The 19,910-nt window shown below is 36.9% G+C and overlaps 1 protein-coding gene across 1 annotated transcript in view; it reads right to left on the reverse strand.

Moving 5' to 3' along the window:
* The window catches only part of LOC148088412 (leucine-rich repeat transmembrane neuronal protein 4), an 85,739-nt gene that overhangs the window by 25,769 nt on the left and 40,060 nt on the right, over positions 1-19,910 (reverse strand). The window lies entirely within an intron of this gene.

Consider the following 19,910-nt stretch of genomic DNA (forward strand, 5'->3'; position numbering starts at 1 on the left):
CTTTTTTGATTTCTTTACTGAACAGAATAAACATTCAACATTCATTAATTTTCTTCATTAACTGTTTGTTTCCTTGTAGGGGTTTGCAGGGGGGGCTGGAGCCTATCCCAGTTTCTTCAGGCGAGATGGCCAAATAGTGCTTTAAGAAGCTTTACAATCACAATTAGTTCTTCTTGTTTCATCATGTTTCAACAGAGACCCTGGTGAATAATACATGTTCTAAGCATAAAGACAATGAAGCCTATTCATCATCTCATTTAAATTACATCAAGACGGTACAAGATCCAAGATGTCCACTTTTGAATCCCATATGCAAGACATGATTGAATGAGTAACTGAGAATAAATATAAACAAGAGAATATAGCAGAATAACCAGATATGAGCAATGGAAATGCATACAATTAAAATATTTCACAGCAAAACAGCACACCATTTTTAACTGAATTGTTGCATCAAAATGTAGTTTTCGAAAATTATTTGTAATTATTAAGAATTCAAAACTGGACTATAACAGTAAAATCTCATGTTTAACCCTTGTGTTGTCTCTGGGTCAAGGTAAATGACCTCCATCCCTTCCAGAAATAAATATGCAGTACTGAAGGTCGTGGCCATAACAAGGTTTTTTTTTTGCAATTTGACATATAGTTCCCATGATCCTCATCTTGTTCCTGCTTCAGATTGTGAGTCTAAGTTTCACCAATACAAACAGTAACAGAAGAACAAGTAAGAGTAAACACACACAATAAACCAGCCGTGATGATTCAGACCTCAGTGAGGTATTGTTGAGCTAAGAAGCTACAGACCTCTGTTTTAATGCAAGACATTCTTGCAAACAGCTTACAGAGGCGATCTTCTCTTTTTAAAAAGCTACCTCAGTAGTACCGGCAGTCCAACAACTACTTGACACCTCTGCTGTCTCAGATTGATGTGCTTTTCCAATTGGAAGCACAAGATCTGCAGCACCAATGACACTGATGACTCAGTAGTATCGGTTGAATGTAAGTGTTTCTGCAGCTACACAGGTGTGTACACCGGCTCACAGGTCCTCTTTTATCTGAACCAAATATAATAAAATCAGTAACAGGGTTTTTTTCCAAATACTTGTAGAAAAAAGATTTTAAAAAGTGCCTCTGATTCAACTTTTGAATACATTTCAACAGTTTATGCATCCTTTTTTTGTTTAGCTTAACTCTTCTTCGCTAAAATACAGTTATAGAATAATAAAACAAAACTAGAAGAAACTCCTCTAGGAAAAAAGTGTTTTCACTTAAGTAGTTCAGTATATGTTACACATAGTTCATAGCAACTGTCTCATTAAGACTCACCAAAAAATAGATGTTCCATAAAAAATTAAATGAACAACAGGTAAATAAGGAGTTGTTCAAATTCTTAACAGGGTTGTTGAAGTAGCACGTCTAGCATAAGCTTAATAAGTGTTAATGTTTTGAAAACATGCCTTTGATTATATTGTTAATAACACAGTTGCGTTGAACCACATTAAAGGTAATTTAGGTGGTGTTTTAGACAGAGTTGCTCACTCAGTCACATCAACAACCCACTTTAATCTTCTTCCATAGTCCAAATATGAACCTCCAGAATAAAAGACGGACATCAAAGCAGATGATGTTTGTAAGCATGAAAGAACACATGTCAAAGACCTGGGCAAAGACCAGCTTTATCTTGTGTTTATGTGGCCTTTGTTTTAACGTTCAAATTTGGGTTTTAACATAGAAGTTTGAAAAGGAAGATACTGAGATGATTAAGAAAGATTGAGCCTTGAAGAAATAAAAGATGATATTGTAATATCCCAAAATTCAGTTTTTTACATTTAAAACCGAATAAAGTGTGTTCCTAAACTGGAAGTGCCCTTCTGGAACAATTGTGCACAACCTCTTGAAAAGATGTCAAAGTTTATTTACTATTAGCTGCACAATCTGCTCAATAGTCCTTGAATTTTTTTTATTTTTTTAAACATAATTTCATTTTGTCCAGTGTCTGCAGGTTTCTGATGCAATGTGATTTAATACTGAAGTGGTGATTCTAATTTATACTCTCCTCATGACAAGGACTGCGCTGGAGTACAGAATTTGCTGTCAGGGCTGACACGTCTCCTTGTAGGCGACTTACATCTTCAGGATTCAGGTATCTCCCGGCATTTGGAAGTCAAATTAAAATGTGCTTTGCATTAGTTCTACAAAATGAGCTTAGGTGCCCACATGTTGCCACCAGGAAGACAGCTATTATTCTATTCTGAGAAGTGACGGCGGGAAAGAACATTGTGTTACCCGTTAAGGAGTATCTCCCAGGGTCCCGCCTGCTTCTCTCCTCTCTGTCTCCTTGCATTTCTTCCTCTGTCTAACTAGCAACTCTGCAGCTGCATCAGTTTGATGGTCCACTTTATTAAGATGAATGACTCTCATCTGGGTGACGCCTGTCTTCCTTTTACTGCAGAACAGCCCTGTGCGCTAGCTTGGGTGTCCGGCTGTCACCTTGGCAGGCCCACACCATCTCTGTGTCGGTCACCTTGGGGATATAAGTTCAGCATCGCCGTATAAACTACTGCAGCATGACTCAGTTGGTCTGCTCGGTGTGGAAAGCCGGCCTCCTTTAGACAGCAATTAGGGGCCGGAAATAGAAAATAAACAAGTAATCAAGAATGGAAAAGTTTACTCAACTTTTTTGTTTTATTTAAATGCACATAAAAAACAATGAATGAAGTGTTCGGAAGTCTCAAAGACAAAGCCAGGACACTCAGATTGTTAAACTTAACTTAAACTTAAACTTAACTTAACTTTTTTATTTCTATTTTATTTTATTTTTATTCTATTTTATTTTGTTAATAGTGTCAAATTTCTAATTTTGTAAATAATTTGTATATTCTTAAGATTGTTTTTATTTTGTATTATCTCTTTTATTATTTCTTTTTTCCTTGCACTTTATTTTTTTCAACTGCGCTGTTGTGAAAGTGTGTTTCCCCTCTGGGGATGAATAAAGCTTTTCTATTCTATTCTATTCTATTCTATTAAAAAAGAAAGAAGAAAAAAGACATCCAATCTTAAAAAACAGTCTAGAATTTGTTTTAGTAGTTGGCCATTGATCATTAAGGCAGAACATCATTTGAAAAATTGGAAGTGGAAAATATGCTCAACGTTTAATTTACAGCTTGTTTTACAATTGTTGCAATATTACAATGTTAGGTGAGAGTAGAGGTCAAAATAGCCCTGCATTCATTCAAATCAAATTTTCACAATATAACATTATAATACACAAGATTTACACATTCTTTCATTTGGTTTTCTTCTGGATTACACATTCACAAATTGTATAAAAAACAACAATTTGCAAACTAAGTGCAAACACAGTATGTATCTTAACCTCTTCATTAACTTATACGTAACATGTTCTATTAAGGACCCCGGCAGAGGTATGTGCTGTTTTAGTGCTTTTGTATTATCAAAATATATTTTTAACACAAGAAGTTAAATTCAAAAAAGAATGTTAAGTCACAGGTTGTGTGATTCGAAGTTCGTTTTATTTTAATCTAACCTGTGTTAAAAAAAAAAAAGGTTGTGATACTTAACTTCAATCATGAATCAGTAAGATTTGAGAAAGTCAAGCTAACATTTTTTGTTGATTTTTTGTACTTTTTGGTAAATGTGAGGCGCATTCTGCACCTTAACCACTCAACAAAAAAGGTTAAAGCGTGATAGATGGATGGATAGATAGATAGATTCAACAAACTGTAGCTCCAGCTTCAAGTGAGGAATGTCTGGCTGCTGTTTTAAAACAATGAATTGTGTGGTTATGAGGTAGTAACTCTAAAAGGGATACTAAGCTTAACCGTGATACACCACAAATAAATGCTCCATATTTATTTCATTTCCACCAGCAGGGGGCAGTATGACGATCCATTTCACCTGGGACTCACTCTACAGTGTCAAGTTTCTCTTTCATAGAAATCTAATCTCTTAATCCACGCAGGATTGAGACAGTATATGCACTTCTGTTGTTGATGATTTCCTCACAATGGGACATTGACTGAAAGTGGATTAAAGGCTAACTATTAATCTACAATGATTCTTTACTCTGCACTTGTCACAACGGCAGGACACCAGGAAGAATAAACACTAACGGGGCGCTAAAGCGGACACGTGTGACACTATGTTGCCATGGCGATGTCTTGTTCTCAGTCGTCAGAATAAGACCATGAATAGATATTTTTCTTCCTCTGAAGCCCTGGAAATACTGTGGCTCTTCAGGAAACAACGTGCTCCACTGCACACTTGAAGGTAAAAAAGTGTCATCATGAGTGTTCATTGAATGAATGAAGGCCTAAAATAGGTGCAGGTTCAGAATCATTAGTTTCTATGCATCAGAGCCAAATGGTAGAGTGGTTGCTCGCGGTCTGAGAGGTCGCAGTCTACTCCCATCAGTGTGTGTTTGTGTGTGTGAATGCGTGACTATTAACGCGCTATGTGACCCTGGCGTAGAAAGGCGCTATACAAATAAACATTCTTCTTCTTCTTCTATGCAGAAGTACACTCTTACATTTGTACCTGATACATTCTACTGTACATGGAAATGATCTATGAGTTTGAATTTATATAGATTTATAAGAATTATTTTTGTTCATGGTTTGCTGGAGGACAAGTTTTCAGAGACACACATGAAAGAATCAACCCTCTACTAAGGTCCTAACAGATAAAAGGTCGGAACAGATCAAGGACCTACCACACAGTGTTTATCTTTTAAAGGGTAACTAATATGTTAATATAGGTGTTTCTTAAATTTATATTGGACCTCTATTGTATCGTCAGTATGTGTCTGTTTGTACAAAACTCTCTTTTCATTGAAACATTTACATTAGAAAATGTACCTATGTCCCGGTCAATTAAAACGTTTTGTTTTTCTGGAGATGAATTCTCGTTCACCCAAAACCACACCTACTCTGCTCTGATATGTCAAACATTAAGGGAGGTTGGTCTCCGTGTCTGTAATCAATCCTAGAAGACTTCACCTCCAAGGAACTCGTTGTACAAACAAAGCAGGGCCAAATTACAACTGGAGGAGTGAAGCACATTAATACATAATAATTGACTCTGCTCTTGTAACCTGTTGTCTTCCTAGATTTTAGACAGGGGACAATTTTATAAAGTAAAACTTTAAAACACCAAGATGAGTGACTTACTGCATCTGGGAGAGAAAGACTTAAGTTAGTTAAGTTAACATTAGAATCAGTAAGTCAGGAGAGTTGGGTTTTCACATTAGTTACCCTTAAAGTGGTTATAATAATATACAATTTATTTACTCTTATATGACCTGAAAATGTAAATACATGTTGAAATACCCAGCCATACTCAGGCCATACATTAAATATCAAAAAATATATGAAAACCAAATAACCTTGAAAACTAAGAAAAGTAGGAACGGGCCTTAGAATTGCAAAAAGCAGCTAAAAAATATAAAAATCATTATAATTTAAAATTTATTACATATGGTTTAAATCATATTGAAATTTAACTTATTTGAATATCAGTGTATATACCCTCTTATTAAGAAAAAAGAGGTTGAATTTGTACATGAATTTTGACAGGGGTCTTTTGCGCAGACTTTGAGTCAGAGGTTAATTCCGATCTGAGTCGGGTTGATGAGTGAGTCGGTAATTACACTTCTGTTGGGGTTTATTAATTCACCTGTGTTCCTGTTTTACCCACGCTCACCTAATCCAGTTCCTCCCACCAACACTGCACCGCTGGAGTAATTTGTTTGGATAATTATTGATTTAATTATTTATTATTTGGTTCTTATTCATTTCCGCGTTGGGATTCAGACGCTGCCTCCTTCAGGCAGCGGTCAGGGGAAGCCAATTCATTATTGCACCATGACAACTGAAGTAATGGAGCCTTGTGTTCATGACCTGCCAGATTTGTGGCTGTTTCTTATTGTGGGAGGGATGACTCTGAGTAAATAAGGGCACAGATCTCATTAAAATGGGCACTGAGAAGGTTAGAGGGTACACAGGAAACAGGAGCCGACCACAACATTGTACTTACTTCAGCAATGAAACATAAATAAGTTGTTAGGTGCACTTTAGTCACCGGCATTTTGGCTTCTATGGAACAGACGCTATAATCTTGGAGGCTAATTTGGCTGCAGACCTTTGTTTATCTCAAACATCACACATCAGGAAATGAAAAGGACAATGTATCAGATAACATTAATTAAAGATTAATCTTTGATCTCGTCATCTGTTATCTTATTGTCTCAGCAGAGATGGGATCACCTTCCACTTTATTATCCCTCAGCTTGACTTTCCTAAAACTAAAAACTCTGATGACTTAACTCCTCGCAGGAACTTTTCTAAGTGCAACCTCAGGATCTAATTTTTATACCCATTTCTCTCAAGCTGATCCAACTAAAAAAGAAATACTTCAAAAGAAATTTGCAATATATCTTTTAGACTTTCATGTGCTATCAAACGGTGGCTGAATTTGTTTTTTTTATAAAGATATCAAAGGAACAACTGCAGGTGTCAAATATCACCAACGTTTCTAACAGCGGTGATATCAGAACCATGTGGTTCTTAGAAATAAACACAATCGGTTTGTCAAACATGCGCACAATGGCAAAGTGATTAGTGCTACGACATCACAGCAAGAAAATGTATTATCCAGCAAAACTTCTGTTCATCCACATTATAACTCTCCCACGTCCAGAGAACAACTACCATAAAGGTTCATTTATTTTTAATTAATAAATTATTAATTAATTAATTAATGCTATATTCATTTTTACACAAAACATCCATGTTTATAATAATGTTTATGTGTTTTGTAGTGCAATTCTTTTGCATGGAACATTAAATAGTAGTGTTTTTTTTTTGTACATTTTGTAATCATTCAAAAGAACATTTTATAGATTCTAAAGAGATAGAGAAACTTTTTTTTACAACATACACAGTATGCATACAAGCATGGTTCACAATATAGAACATTTCCTATTATTTTAATTGGCAAAAAATGCATCTTAGTTCTCTTTGGCTCAGGCATTAGCATTTATATCTAAACATTGTGAATTCAAACCAACACATTGAGGGAAGAGCTGGGAGGGCGAGAGCAAAAGTTACAAGGTTTGGCATTCAGTTTGTAAATAAACTGAGGGCAGAGTATCTCTGGCTCTGAAGGGGACCTTTTTTTAAACTTCACTTTTTTAAATTTTATGTGCATCCTTGGATGTCGCGGTAAATAGATTTGACTTCCCCACAGCCCAAACACACTGGAGATACTTATGGCCAGAAACGCTTGAGTATCGAGCCTGTCTCTTAATAAAAAATATCAATGACAAACTCAATTTTGCTTCTGCTGCAGTAGATATTACATTATTTGCCATATGTTGCCCATTTTGAATAAGTGTTGCTTTAACAGAGTAAAGATGAATGAAAAAAAACAACAACTACTGAATCCTCAGATGCCATAAATTCAGTGGCAGCGCTCTCTTGAATATATAATAGTTGCATCATAATAAGCATTGATTTCTGCATCTCCAACTGTTGCACATTGTGAGAATGGCAGCGCGGGGAAACAGGCAGAACAAAGCTGACATTGTGTTAATCAAATAAAACCACTTACAGGTTCCTTCAAAGTGCAGTCGAGCAGTGATTTGGTGCTGTGCGGTATGATAACAGAAAGTGGTTAGCTAACAGCCAGTTTGTGGTGTAAACATAACATGGTTTTTTTTCTGTGGTGTCAAAAAAAAAGAAATAAGATAAGAGAGAAAAGGGGCTTATTTTAATATAGAACACTTTAGACTATTATAATTACATTTTAATAGTTTACAAATTTTGGCAAATTTGGCAGGTATTTTATCAACATATTGGCAGATTTTTAAAAATCTTCATTTTTTATTATCTAGAAATAAAAGAGACTCCGAGGTATATCTGAGATATATATTATATAAGTCTAATCATACAGTTTTTACTAGAAACAAAAATGAAAAATATTGATTTCAGATTTTGCAGTGTAACATATTTCCATGATCCCTTTACAAGGTATGACAGAGGTTGGACATCTAAGAACTCACTTGAAAAAAAGACAAAACAAATGTTCAATATAGGTAATATAGGTTCAATAACTAAAACGTGTCTTCTCCATGTGAGATGTGCCTCTGATCAATAATTTGTGATCTTATCATTATAGGTCTTTCACCTGAGCATCTTCAACTCTGACTCTTTCGACTCTGCTTAAACAGTTCTATAGGTCAGTTCAAAGAGGTTGCATGTGACATCTATATTGTGTAGAAAGTGTTTTTGAGGCAGCTGCTGATTGTTTTTCTGCTCCTTTGAGGACTCGTAGACATGATCCCAGATGACATGCAGTCATTGTATCTTTAGGTGATCGTTTTTTTCTACCGTGGTCCATCCTGACCTGAAGTGTTGACCACATCATTATCTGCTCCTTGAGCTCCACTTCGTGCTGTTGTAAAACCACTGTAGTGAACCAGTGATGAGACGGACCCTTGACCACATGACACAAATGAGATATATTGCCTAAGTCTGACTAAGACTGAGGATTGCGCTGCATTCGGGGCAATAGCAATCCTCTGTGAGACTTAAGTTAGGTTAGGTAAAACTTTATTGATTTTTGTTTTCTTTCCAATTAGACACAGCAACAACACTTCATACAATCTGTGGTATGGGTTCAACATAGGATGGATAATTGGAATAACAAAGTTGTGCGATTACAACGTTAGGAAAAACAGGGAAATAAATCAAGATTCAAACCTAAAAACAGGCTGACAGGCTTCTTTCCTAGCGTAAGCTATAGAGGTGTAGCTGATGTGGGTTACAAGTTGTCGGTTTGTATTTGTTGCTTCGATCTAAAAGAGGGCAAGGAAAAGGTTCCCGTCAGTCGCCCTCCGCAGCGTCGCGTTGAGTCGGAAGTTGATGAGATACTGGACTACCTGTCACAGCTGCCGGTTATTGTTTTGTCTCTTTATATAAGCGGTGCTGAGGAGAGATTTATGCCGTCCATGCCGGCAAATACCTTACCTTGCATTCTTCAACCAAGCCATTCTTGAAGTTTACCAAAAATGGTAAAAACCAACAAGTTATTTCCATTAACCCTGTTATCGCAGGGTCAAGGTGACCCAAAGGCCCAAAAACAAATGTGTTTTTGGTACCCCTTGTGTTTTCTCTGGGTCAAGGTGAACGACTTCCCTGGCTTCCATTAATACATATGCAGTTTTGGAGGTTGTTCACATTGACCCAAAGGCGACAAAAGGGAAAACAATTATATTTGTTTTAGGGCCTATGGGTCACTTTGACCCTGATATAAAGTTTAAAGTCTGAAATCAAAATGCTCTCACAGACAACGACAGGTTTGAAAGAAAATTTAAATAAAGTGGCATTTTATTTCACAAGTCATCCATTGTGTTCAAATGTGTGTTACTTCGAACCGGTGGATTTATCTCACCTCCCTTCTGCCTTTAAACACTCGCATCTCATTTCCACATTAGCCATCAATCATTTAGTCCGCCAGCACTTCCTGCCAGATTCTATTACATAGAATATTACCCCGAAAATTGAAAAGCCCTCACTCTTGAGGAGACGTCAAGAGCGGAATATTTGTTTAGGGCTTTTCTTGTGCTACCTCAATTGTGGACTTCTGTGTCTACACTTTCCTTTTGATTTCATCAACTCTTACACATCTTCTTTTTAAAACAATCTTTTATGAGATGATGTGACTAAGCTTCATCGTCTGCACCCACACCCGAATGTATTGATCTACAACTTCACCCACATACTTTAGCGAACGCGTGTTGATGGTAACACTAATACCAGCATTTCTTTTAACCACGCATTTATAACAAACTTAAATGTTTCTCCAGACTGACCCGAACGCCTTTCTTCTGACTCCCGCCTTCTCATTGGTGATGGTATGCTTCATGCATCTACAACACAAGGTTTGAAGAGGCCCTTTATCTACTTCCCTGTCTACAAACTTCTATGTAAAAAAGATTTGAAGATCTAAAATATTCATGTTCTCACAGCAACTACAATGGCCTGGAGATTAAACCAATCCTTTTAACCATTATTCAGAATTCAGAAATGTGAAGCTGAGGAGAACGGAGGACGATTGCGAGGCCGTTTATGTTTTTTTATTGGTGCCCCTCATGTTTAAAAGCATCCCAGGTAATGGTACACAGCTGGAACGGAACGGAATTCTTAACTTAGGTCGAGTTTTGCAAAATCTCTGTTATACATACGTAATCTTGCTACTTTTGGGTGGATTAATTATTTTAATAGATTCATGCTTTCATTGAGTTTATTTAATTGTTTTACAAACATGTTACCATTATATTCTTTAATTCGTTGTTCATTTTCCTTTCCTTTGTGTCTTGTGTCTTCATTCTGTGTGCATGTTGACATCCTTGAATGCGCATTTAGTTCTTATATAGCTGTTAATTCTGAGGATTTTCACAAGGATTGTTGCCCATGTCTTAAGTTTGTCTTATTCTCTCTAATATAGTGGCTTTTTATGTTTTTTCTATGATATTTTTTATTGTAAAATTGGTAATATTATCCTACGTTTCAGTTGTGTATTTGGATTTAGGTTCTTCCCTTGTGTGACTTTGACTATTTACCAGATATTGTAATACAAATGTTTTTCAACGCGTCAACTGAGTGAGGTTTTTGACCTTTAGATGATGATTGGACGAGCAGATATGGCAGGAAAATGGTGATAAAAATTTTGCATGAATATACTTTTTCTGGTGCTGTGCTTATGTGCAGTTTGATGCAACTATGTACACAGATGCTAAAAACCTTGAGAATGAATGTGATGGTTAGCTTGGCTGGGTGTCTGGTATGCAGCAGAGTTGAAATCACTTCTCACACTGAGCTTTTGTATGGAAATAGAAAGAGTTCTGGGAAGGATATTCTTGTGGAATATATGTATGAGCCTATTGTATAGACATGCCAGTGAACATTCATCTTCTCTCTGCTAGCACAGAGCAAGGGGAAACAACTAGTTTGAGTTTACAAACAAATATGTCATTTGTTTCCTTCACAGAGTTACCATAGGGTCACAAATCCTCTGTAGTTTTAATGAAATAATCGAGCAACAGCTCCTCTTTTCATCATCTCAGACTTGTTGACACTGAGATTCCCTCACTCTTTTGCACTGTAAAAAACCTCCAATCAGGGTTTTTTAAATCCTTTTCTCGTGTCAGCTCCATCCCCCACTGTGTGTTCCTCCTTGGCGTGCGCATACTTTGTCACGGCCACGACCGTCTTCCCACGCTGACGGTAAACATCTGTTTTTATTGTGCAGCATTGTAAGTCTCTTCCACATCCAATGGCTGGAGCTAATCCCAGAGTGCATTGGGTGGAAATCAGTCTGTCCTCCATCCTGCACCTGCCGCTGTGTGGTCGGAATGATAAGATTGTTGACTGCAACATCAGTTTGTTTTCACTCTAAGTGCATGTTGACACACTGTCTACTGAGGAGCCAATCTTTTCAAACCGCAGGATGTTTGCTATTCATTGGAGTGGCTATTAGCATAATGAGATTTGTTTGTAATTTTAAACAGTTGTTTGTTAAAAGTTAAGCACAGAAAAAAACTGCAGTCTTGGCCAAAGTTGTAGGACTGATGGAAATTTAAATTCAAGCTATTTCAATACATCATCAGCAGGAGTCACTCTCATCAGGTTTTCAGTGCTGTCAGCAAAGAAGAATTATGTCAAAGTCATTCCCTGAGGGTGCCGTAATAAAATATACTGTCTCTTGCCTGGGTCAAGCAGGATTAACATTTATTCATTTTTTCTAATGCTGACAGTATTTAATCGGAAATATTAATCTCTTTCTTTGTATTTAAAGGTCTGGTCCAGGGGCCATCTGCAGATTCCAATTTACCTCTGTTTATTAATCGACTAAAGGAAATGAGATTTTTCCACAAAAGCTTTTTAAGACAAGTTTTTTAGGGTTTTTTTTAGATTTAAAAAAAAGAAAAAGAAGTGAAGCTGCTTAATGTTGATGCTTTTTTTTTACACACACACACACAAACACAAACATTTTTTAGCGAAGGTGTTGCAGGCATTTCCAATTGAGGAGAGACCTGAAGTCAGAATTTGAAGAGGTAGGTCTGAGAAGAATCACATAGATGGAAAATGTGGGTGTCTCTGCTCGAGCTGTTGCCCCCAAGACCCTGCAGACAAGCAGTTAGAACAGTGGTCCCCAACATTTTTTTTTACTGCTGACCGGTTAAATGTCAGGATTATATGTACGGACCGACATTCAGATAGAAAAAAGGAAAAAATAAATTATTTAAAAAAAACATCTTACCTCAGCACTGAATCAGCAAGAGCTATGGACTGGTTACAAATAGATGTGTGTGTCTCCTAGCTTTTGAAGACGTTGTGTCAATGTGTGACAATGTTTAAGCAATATTTATATGAAATGAGGATCTGAATCAGAAGTTTTTATCTCCAAAGAGTCACTAATTTTGAAGAGTCAAGAGGGAAAATCTGGTGTTTTTTTTTCAAGCAGTAATAATCAATAGAAGAAAAAAAATGTTCTCCTTTTTCTTTCTTTGCAGCCCAGTAATAAAAAAGCTTTAAAAGGACTGCTGAATTAGAAGACAGCTGAATGGTGAAATGGGTGGAGGTCCCCGCTATTTAGATACATGTATAGGTTGCCATTTCGTATTCAAAGTAATAAACAATTTTCAAGCATCTATCAGAATTTGACGTGGAATCTCAAAATTACTGATTGAGATTTAAACCAAGGACCTTTTCTTGGGCTCGTGTTACAATCCAAAATCCTTAGTTCACTGAAAACATCTTCTTCAAATGTACCTATTAATGGCTGTGTGTGCATATGTGCATGTCTCAAGGATCACAGCTCAGGGTAGTGAACCTAAACAGGTCAGCAGCCGTATAGCATACCGCTGCTAATAGCCTTGTAATATCCCATGTCCCCCGTGCAGAATGGGGCAGATTTGAGGTATGATTCGTCCTGCTTCTGATGCTGCTTCCTCTGTTCTAGGTTGCTCTGAGCAGATTATGTATAAAAATAATCCTGCAGTCTGAGGGGTTTACATTCATAATCTTTATTTAACTGACTGGATCAAAGTCCGAAAGTACAATTCAAATTTAAATTGTGAATCACTACCATGGCATATTGCCTAAAAGCCAAAAATAGAGTTGAGCTAGAAAACCTTTAACATAGGTTAAATATCTTACGATAGCACTGATATTCACAAGGAATACCATGACGACCACATTTGCTTCTTTAAATGAGGTTCAGTTAACACTCACTAGGCCAGGATCCTTTTATTTCTTCACCAAACCATAAACCTCCACTTACAAAAGCTGCTTCAAAGTCTTCGCTTCAAAAAGTCTGGCCTGACACATGTGTTTGTCAAAAGTTGCCAGAGTGAGTCAGTCATTTATATCATCTGATAACCAAACAGAAACAATCAGGCATTTCTCTTCATCTTTGTCGTCTTCCTGGCCCTTCAAATAAAACCTCCCCCACTAAAGTCTGCTCACCGTAATCTGGTTAGAATTGCTTCCTAACAAACTGGCGTCCTTATTCCCGGATTGATACTGTCCTGTCGCCTCCCCCACAGACTTAACCCTTTCCCGAATCTCGCTGCTCATTTCATGACTTCCTTCAGTGTTTAAGTCAGGTGAATCTTGGCAATATCAAAAGGAAATGGGACTTTTCCATCAGAGTCATCCCCCCCGCACCCTCTAGCATACATTTAACACCGAAATCTCTAAATACAGTTAAGTGAGTACAAGGCTCTAGAAGACGAGGCTGGGATGAATACTGTATTTGCATCACAAGCAAGAACATTCAACCGGAGCGAGGCACTTTTGACTAAAAGGGTTTGAAATAAACAGGTTTGAGGTGCAGCACCAACTACTCCAGGTAGCGCAACTTTATTCTAATTCCACTGGTCCTTGTTGGAACCACTACGGACGACAGCAGGGAATAGAACAATCCGTGTATTTACTTAAATACAAGCTAGCAAACACCTCAGTCTTGCTTGTGCTTGTGATGTTAAACGCAAAGCCAAGTCTTGATGCCCTGAGTCAAAGTTTTTATCAAACATACACCCACCATATTAAAGAACCGCAAACCATTCAAATGCATCTTTGTTTGATTGACAACTGGACTATCCAATAGCCAGTAGATGGTGCTGATGCTCCAGTGGGTGAACGAGTGACACGCATGCGTAGTCCTCCTTTATTTCACAGATTTACACAAAGCCTTTCTGCCCATAATCTACTTCTACCATCCAGTTAACCGTAGACCTGGGGCTGTTACAGTTTACAGAATATATTTTCAATTGTCATTGATTACAGGTAAGCATCACAAGCTACTAAGGTTATCTTGAGACGTGCAGAGTTAAACACTGGTTTGGTGCTGGTGACCTCACAGGTTGTAAAGTGTTAGGAGCGAAGACCTCTCCTGGCAAAAGTAAAAGAGTGAGGGTTAAACGACGAGACATTCTCCCCCCTGCTAGATTTGTTTCCTAGCAGCTGCAGTTTCTCGGTCGAAAAACAACAATGTGCAAGAAAGTCAGTTGAGTATTATCTATAATGGAATGTCATGAATTGTTTTTGTGTTTTTGAAACACAGCAAATGTCTCCTTCCTCTGCTGACTCCTTTCTTTCTGGAATTTATCTACTACAGGCACAGCTGAGGAATTTCACAAATGATATAAAATAATAGTGCACATAAGAGGATTGGTGTTTGCCTGTATAGAGCCGACAGAGCTTCTTTGTGTTGCGGGGAGACAGCTGTTTGATGGAATAACAACCTGTTGTCAGTAGAAAACACGACAACAGCTCTGCGGCGGAAATGACTCCCTGATTACTACAGAGCCGCGCTCACTGCTTTCTGAGATCTGAGAGAAGGCAGTCAAATTCACAATGGAGCCAGGAATTACAGCCCTACATTGATGAAAGCAGATCAATGAATACTCGGGAATAATTTTTTTTCATACTTCATTCACAGGTTGATTGCGTCACGAGAATGTGTTTTAAGAGGGTCAAAGTTCAAGTTCACATGATGTTCGTTTTGAGTAGGATTACATTCAAGCGAAATCTAACATGCACACAAAGTATTATTATGAATTCCATATCTGTTTCTAAGTGTCTATACAAGTTACCATGGTGATACTTTGATAGATTTGATGCGTGTTTTTCACAATGAATCCATTTGAGTCACAATATTGTTAAACAAAAAATCTATTAACGACTTGCTTAACATCCCAAAGACAAACAGACGATTGTCAGTTTTATTTTCTGGTTTAATTTTTTCCTTTATTCAAAACAAATATTAATAATAAAAATAAAGAAACTTATAGACACAACTATTCACAGAATCTTTGACAGTTTTTACACTTTTATTCGAATAGAGTTTCTGCTTTAAGAGGCGTGATAAATTCTGACCGGAATTTTTTTTCAAGCTTAATTAAGATTTGATATGACAAATGATTGACAAAAGAGGAACAAAAGCAGCCAAACTGAAGAAACCTCTCTGATGAGAGGGGAAACGGCTTCCAAGAACTCCAGTGTACTTGCTTACGAACCACTCAGATAACCACGAACTGGATGAATGAGAAGCTTAGCTTATAGCTTTCTCGAAGCTCAAAATGGAAATGCATCCATTATAACATCACACAACATATGCTTAAAATTAAAAGTAATTATTAGCAATAAAAGAGAGCTCTGTGAAGCTTTTTTAAAAGTAACTTTAAATGATAATATAAAAATAATATTAGTATCAATAAGTAATTGCTGTGCAGCATAAAAATGTTAAAAACAATGTTTTCAGGAAATAAATCTCATGAGAGATAGATAATTCTGTTGCATCAAACGTCATTATGAATTAGTTGTATGGATTTAAGTAGTAACCTGAGTATCATGTGAGTAGGAGACAGAAACAAGGAATGCCTGAAGTACTTTTGCCAATTATAACCATGTGTAAATGTACAAAGGAGTTTTAGAAAACAAGACTGCTTTAATCATTTTCTACACAACTGTAGTCACTAAATCAAAACACGTGGATGTTACTTTCATCACGCTCAGAATGTTAGTATGAGGCTGAAATCCTTCATGTTCGGAAGTTAAAACAAGGTGTTTGTATTAGCAATGTTCTAAATAAAAGCAGCAGCTTCTAAAACAAAACACATTTTCACTGCCAAGGCTCGTCCTCCCTCTACAACAACCCTGCTCATGCCCAGTTTTAGAGAGACAGTTATTGCAGATTGATACACAAAGGTTTTTTTTATTTATAATGTTGCAGCCACTGAAGCTGATTGTAAGTTATTAATCTGAGCAAAATGACTTCTATTGTCACTGTTTTGATTTCCCAACTATGAATTCAACAGTAGCAGCTTGAATAGTCTTTGTGAATTCAGTTAGATTTGTACCTCCACAGAAAACTCCAGACTAATCCCAGCTTCAGTTAAACGCTTCTCCATGATATAAATGGAATATTTCATGTTATTCAACATAACTTGACATAAACATATAGTTTATTTCTCAGTATCACACTAGTGCTCATCTATAGACAGAAACAACGTGTAGGTTAACCATCAGAACAAACTGTAACTCTAACTAAAGTACTAAAACCACTGTCTTTACTTTAAAAAGTATAAAAAGAGCTGCAAATTAATTGATTATGATTTTTGTAATGAATTAATCTAATTAATTTATGTTTTAATTACTATGTCACAGTTGGACGGATTGGTATACAACAAAAAGTGCCTACAGTTCATGAAGTAATTTATTGTTTTAAACAGATGGAGTTGTAGTTACTTTCTGCTGTATTTGGGATTGGTTTCCACCAGGAGGGCTGAGTATTGTTGACTTATTTTGTCTAAATTTAAAGAAAATGAAATTAAAACTTCATGTCTTTATTAGTCATGTAAATTAAGGGTGGGACTGACCAACGTTCTCACCCCATCAAGTCAAGCACAAGAAAACAAGATAGAATTGGATAACAAAATGAAATGAGAATCAAAAAACAACATCAACTACACTATAATTAATTAAACACAATGCATTAGATGTGTTGATCAGTGCATAAAATCTTCAAAGTTGCCTTCCGATTTAACTTCCTCAGAATTACTCAATACTTCTATATTCGTAATCTAAAAAAATAAATCTTTTTGTTCTATTGTTTGGTATAGATTGTGCATGTGTTTTTCCTCGTTGGATGTAAACCTGATAAAACCAAAGGTGTACTACATTGTTACTGCAGCTCCTGCTGTGTGTTACCTTGGAAGTGTGTCGATAAGAGAAAGGTTGTGTTTTCTGTACATCCACCTCATCTTCGGATTAAAAGTGAAAGACTTTAAGAACAACAAGATGCACTTAGCTTCGGATCCGTAGAAAATGATGTTCTCTCCTATTGTCTCGGAACATAAACAGCTTTACATCAGAATGAATTTTTTTTTTCTTTTAAAGATGTGCTGAGGCGGTTGTTTAAAAATAGATTTAGTCGCTTCATTTACACCCACCTCTTCTTGAGACAATGGCGGAGAAACCGGTCCGATGTGCAGGCTAATCTGAGTGATACACTGTAGAGCTAAACTAATCTACTCTATTATCACTCACAGCAGGGAGTTTTCCTTCCAAGGGATTTCAGGAATACATTTTTTTATTTTTTTATTTTACTCTTTATCTTCTTTTTCCCTTTGGAAAACATACGTTCTTTACCAGCTGTCCTGAATCAGTGGAATCCCCAGGAATTATCCCTTTTATTCAATTGAACGATTTCTGATGCAACATATACATTTACTGTTACCATTCAAAACCCTCATACTGGGTATCATGGTCCATTGAGACAAAAGCAGATAGGCAGACTTAACAAAGGTACGGAAGAAAGTATGGAAGAGATTTTCACGCCTTTAACAAAGATAACAGGAACAATCCTCTTATTTGAGGATTCTTTACAAGATTCACAAGCGGGCTTTAGTTAATCCGACCACAGATGTAAATGCAAGAAACCTTCGCTAGTATATACTGTATATATACTATATATATATATATATAAACAGTCCATCCCATAACAACTTCATTCCTCCTCCAGCCAGCTGTAATCATGCCCTGCTTTGTTTATACAACGAGGCCCTTGGAGGTGGAGACTTCCTGAATTGATGAGGCACAGTGACAAACAATGTTTGACCAATCACAACCGGGGTGGCTCGGTTAGGGTAAACAATGTTGTCTCTTAAATCGCCTTTTAAAGTGCACTGCTTTACAGTACCCTGTAAGACAGTGCACCCACTCCCGCATTGTTCAGTTCAGTTTATTTAAAAGGACAATGTGTTACATTAAAAAGATGGCTGCACCAGATTTAGCACAATGCTACTTTCCATCTGTAGTCCTCAACAAAGACAGTTTACATAATACATCACATACAAAGTCAGCCATTGGAATCATATCGCCATATCGACAGCAGACAGCGTTTTTTTCCAATCGCAACAAGTTATTAAGTTGTGTTTATTATTGTTGTATTTAAATGAATGTTTTGAGGTAAACCTAGTGTTTTCTCGAGACATTTACGCCAGTATCTGCTCCAAATATGTGTCCTCAGTCACCTATCTTCCATTTAGTGATGTAGTTCTTGACGTAACATCAACTATGTTGCTAAGATAGCAGCCGTTGAGGGTGAAAAGTGTCCCTCAATCCACACTTAATTTTCTGGCCATTTGAGTGCGCATGGAGCACTTCATTTTCGCACATTGATCTCACGATTTGAGACACACCACAAAATTATATCTCCAGGAAAACAGTGATTTCAGTGGGCGGGGCTTTCAATTTAAAGACAGTTTTGTACAAACACACACATACTGATGAGCACAATAGAGGTCTGATCTATATCCAAATATACTTCCCTGCTTAGATAGTCAATAACTGCCAGGTTGATCATTCATTCTGAGGTAAAATGAAAAACTAAAAAAGACGCTGTTATGTTTATATTATGGAAAATAACCTAAAGAATATACCATACAAAAAAAGATCAGAATAACAATACCATATACATGAAGTAAAGATTAGAGTACATTGTACAGTAACCAAACAAGTCTCTCTAGACATTAACAGACAGAATAGTCAAGTAAAATATCAGAAAAACACACATTTAATGTGATATACAGTGTATATGAGGGTAGATTTAGGTGCTGAGTGCACCACTGGACACTTTCTGGATCTTCACTCCTGCTGTCTGCAATAATAGAGCAAATCATTGTCATGACCAGCAGCCAAATGAGAGTCTGCAGAGCGACTGGACTCACTTTACATAACAGGGTGAGAAGTTCATGGATCAGAGATGAGCTCTGCGGCTCAGCCATGTATAGAAGTCATTTTTTTTCCTGATCATTTTCCGCATTGATTCTTGCAAATAGGACTTGTGTTTGTTGGCTTCCACACGAGCAAAGATTAATGGAAGCAATTCTAAGATGTCAAGAAGTTAAACTACCAGATTTTTTTTTTTCCAATTTCTCTTTAATGCAAAAAAAACATATGATTAGCCTTCGCCCAGTATATTACCCGACAGGACCGTGGTTCATCTAATAATTGGCAGTTCAGTGTTCTTGTTATTAGATCTTCTTCAATCGATGAAAAGAGTTTGGCAATAACCTACTGAAGAAATATTTCTTTCATTGAGCTTCCAAAAGCGGCCCCCGATGCTCTTTAGTCCAACTGTGGCCGTCACAACAGATTGGAGGAAATGAAACAGGTCTAGCACAAGTAACAGAGGAGAAATTCATGAGGCGGGAAAAGAGCACCGTCAGCATCTTTGAGGCACGTTCACAAGAAAAAAACGAGTGGTTTGCCAGCAAGTTCCTCTGCAGACTTACAGCTTTAGGGCTCTTTGCAGTATCG

Source organism: Callionymus lyra, chromosome 1 (genome assembly GCF_982586985.1).
Source record: "Callionymus lyra chromosome 1, fCalLyr1.hap1.1, whole genome shotgun sequence".
Taxonomy (NCBI): domain Eukaryota; kingdom Metazoa; phylum Chordata; class Actinopteri; order Syngnathiformes; family Callionymidae; genus Callionymus; species Callionymus lyra.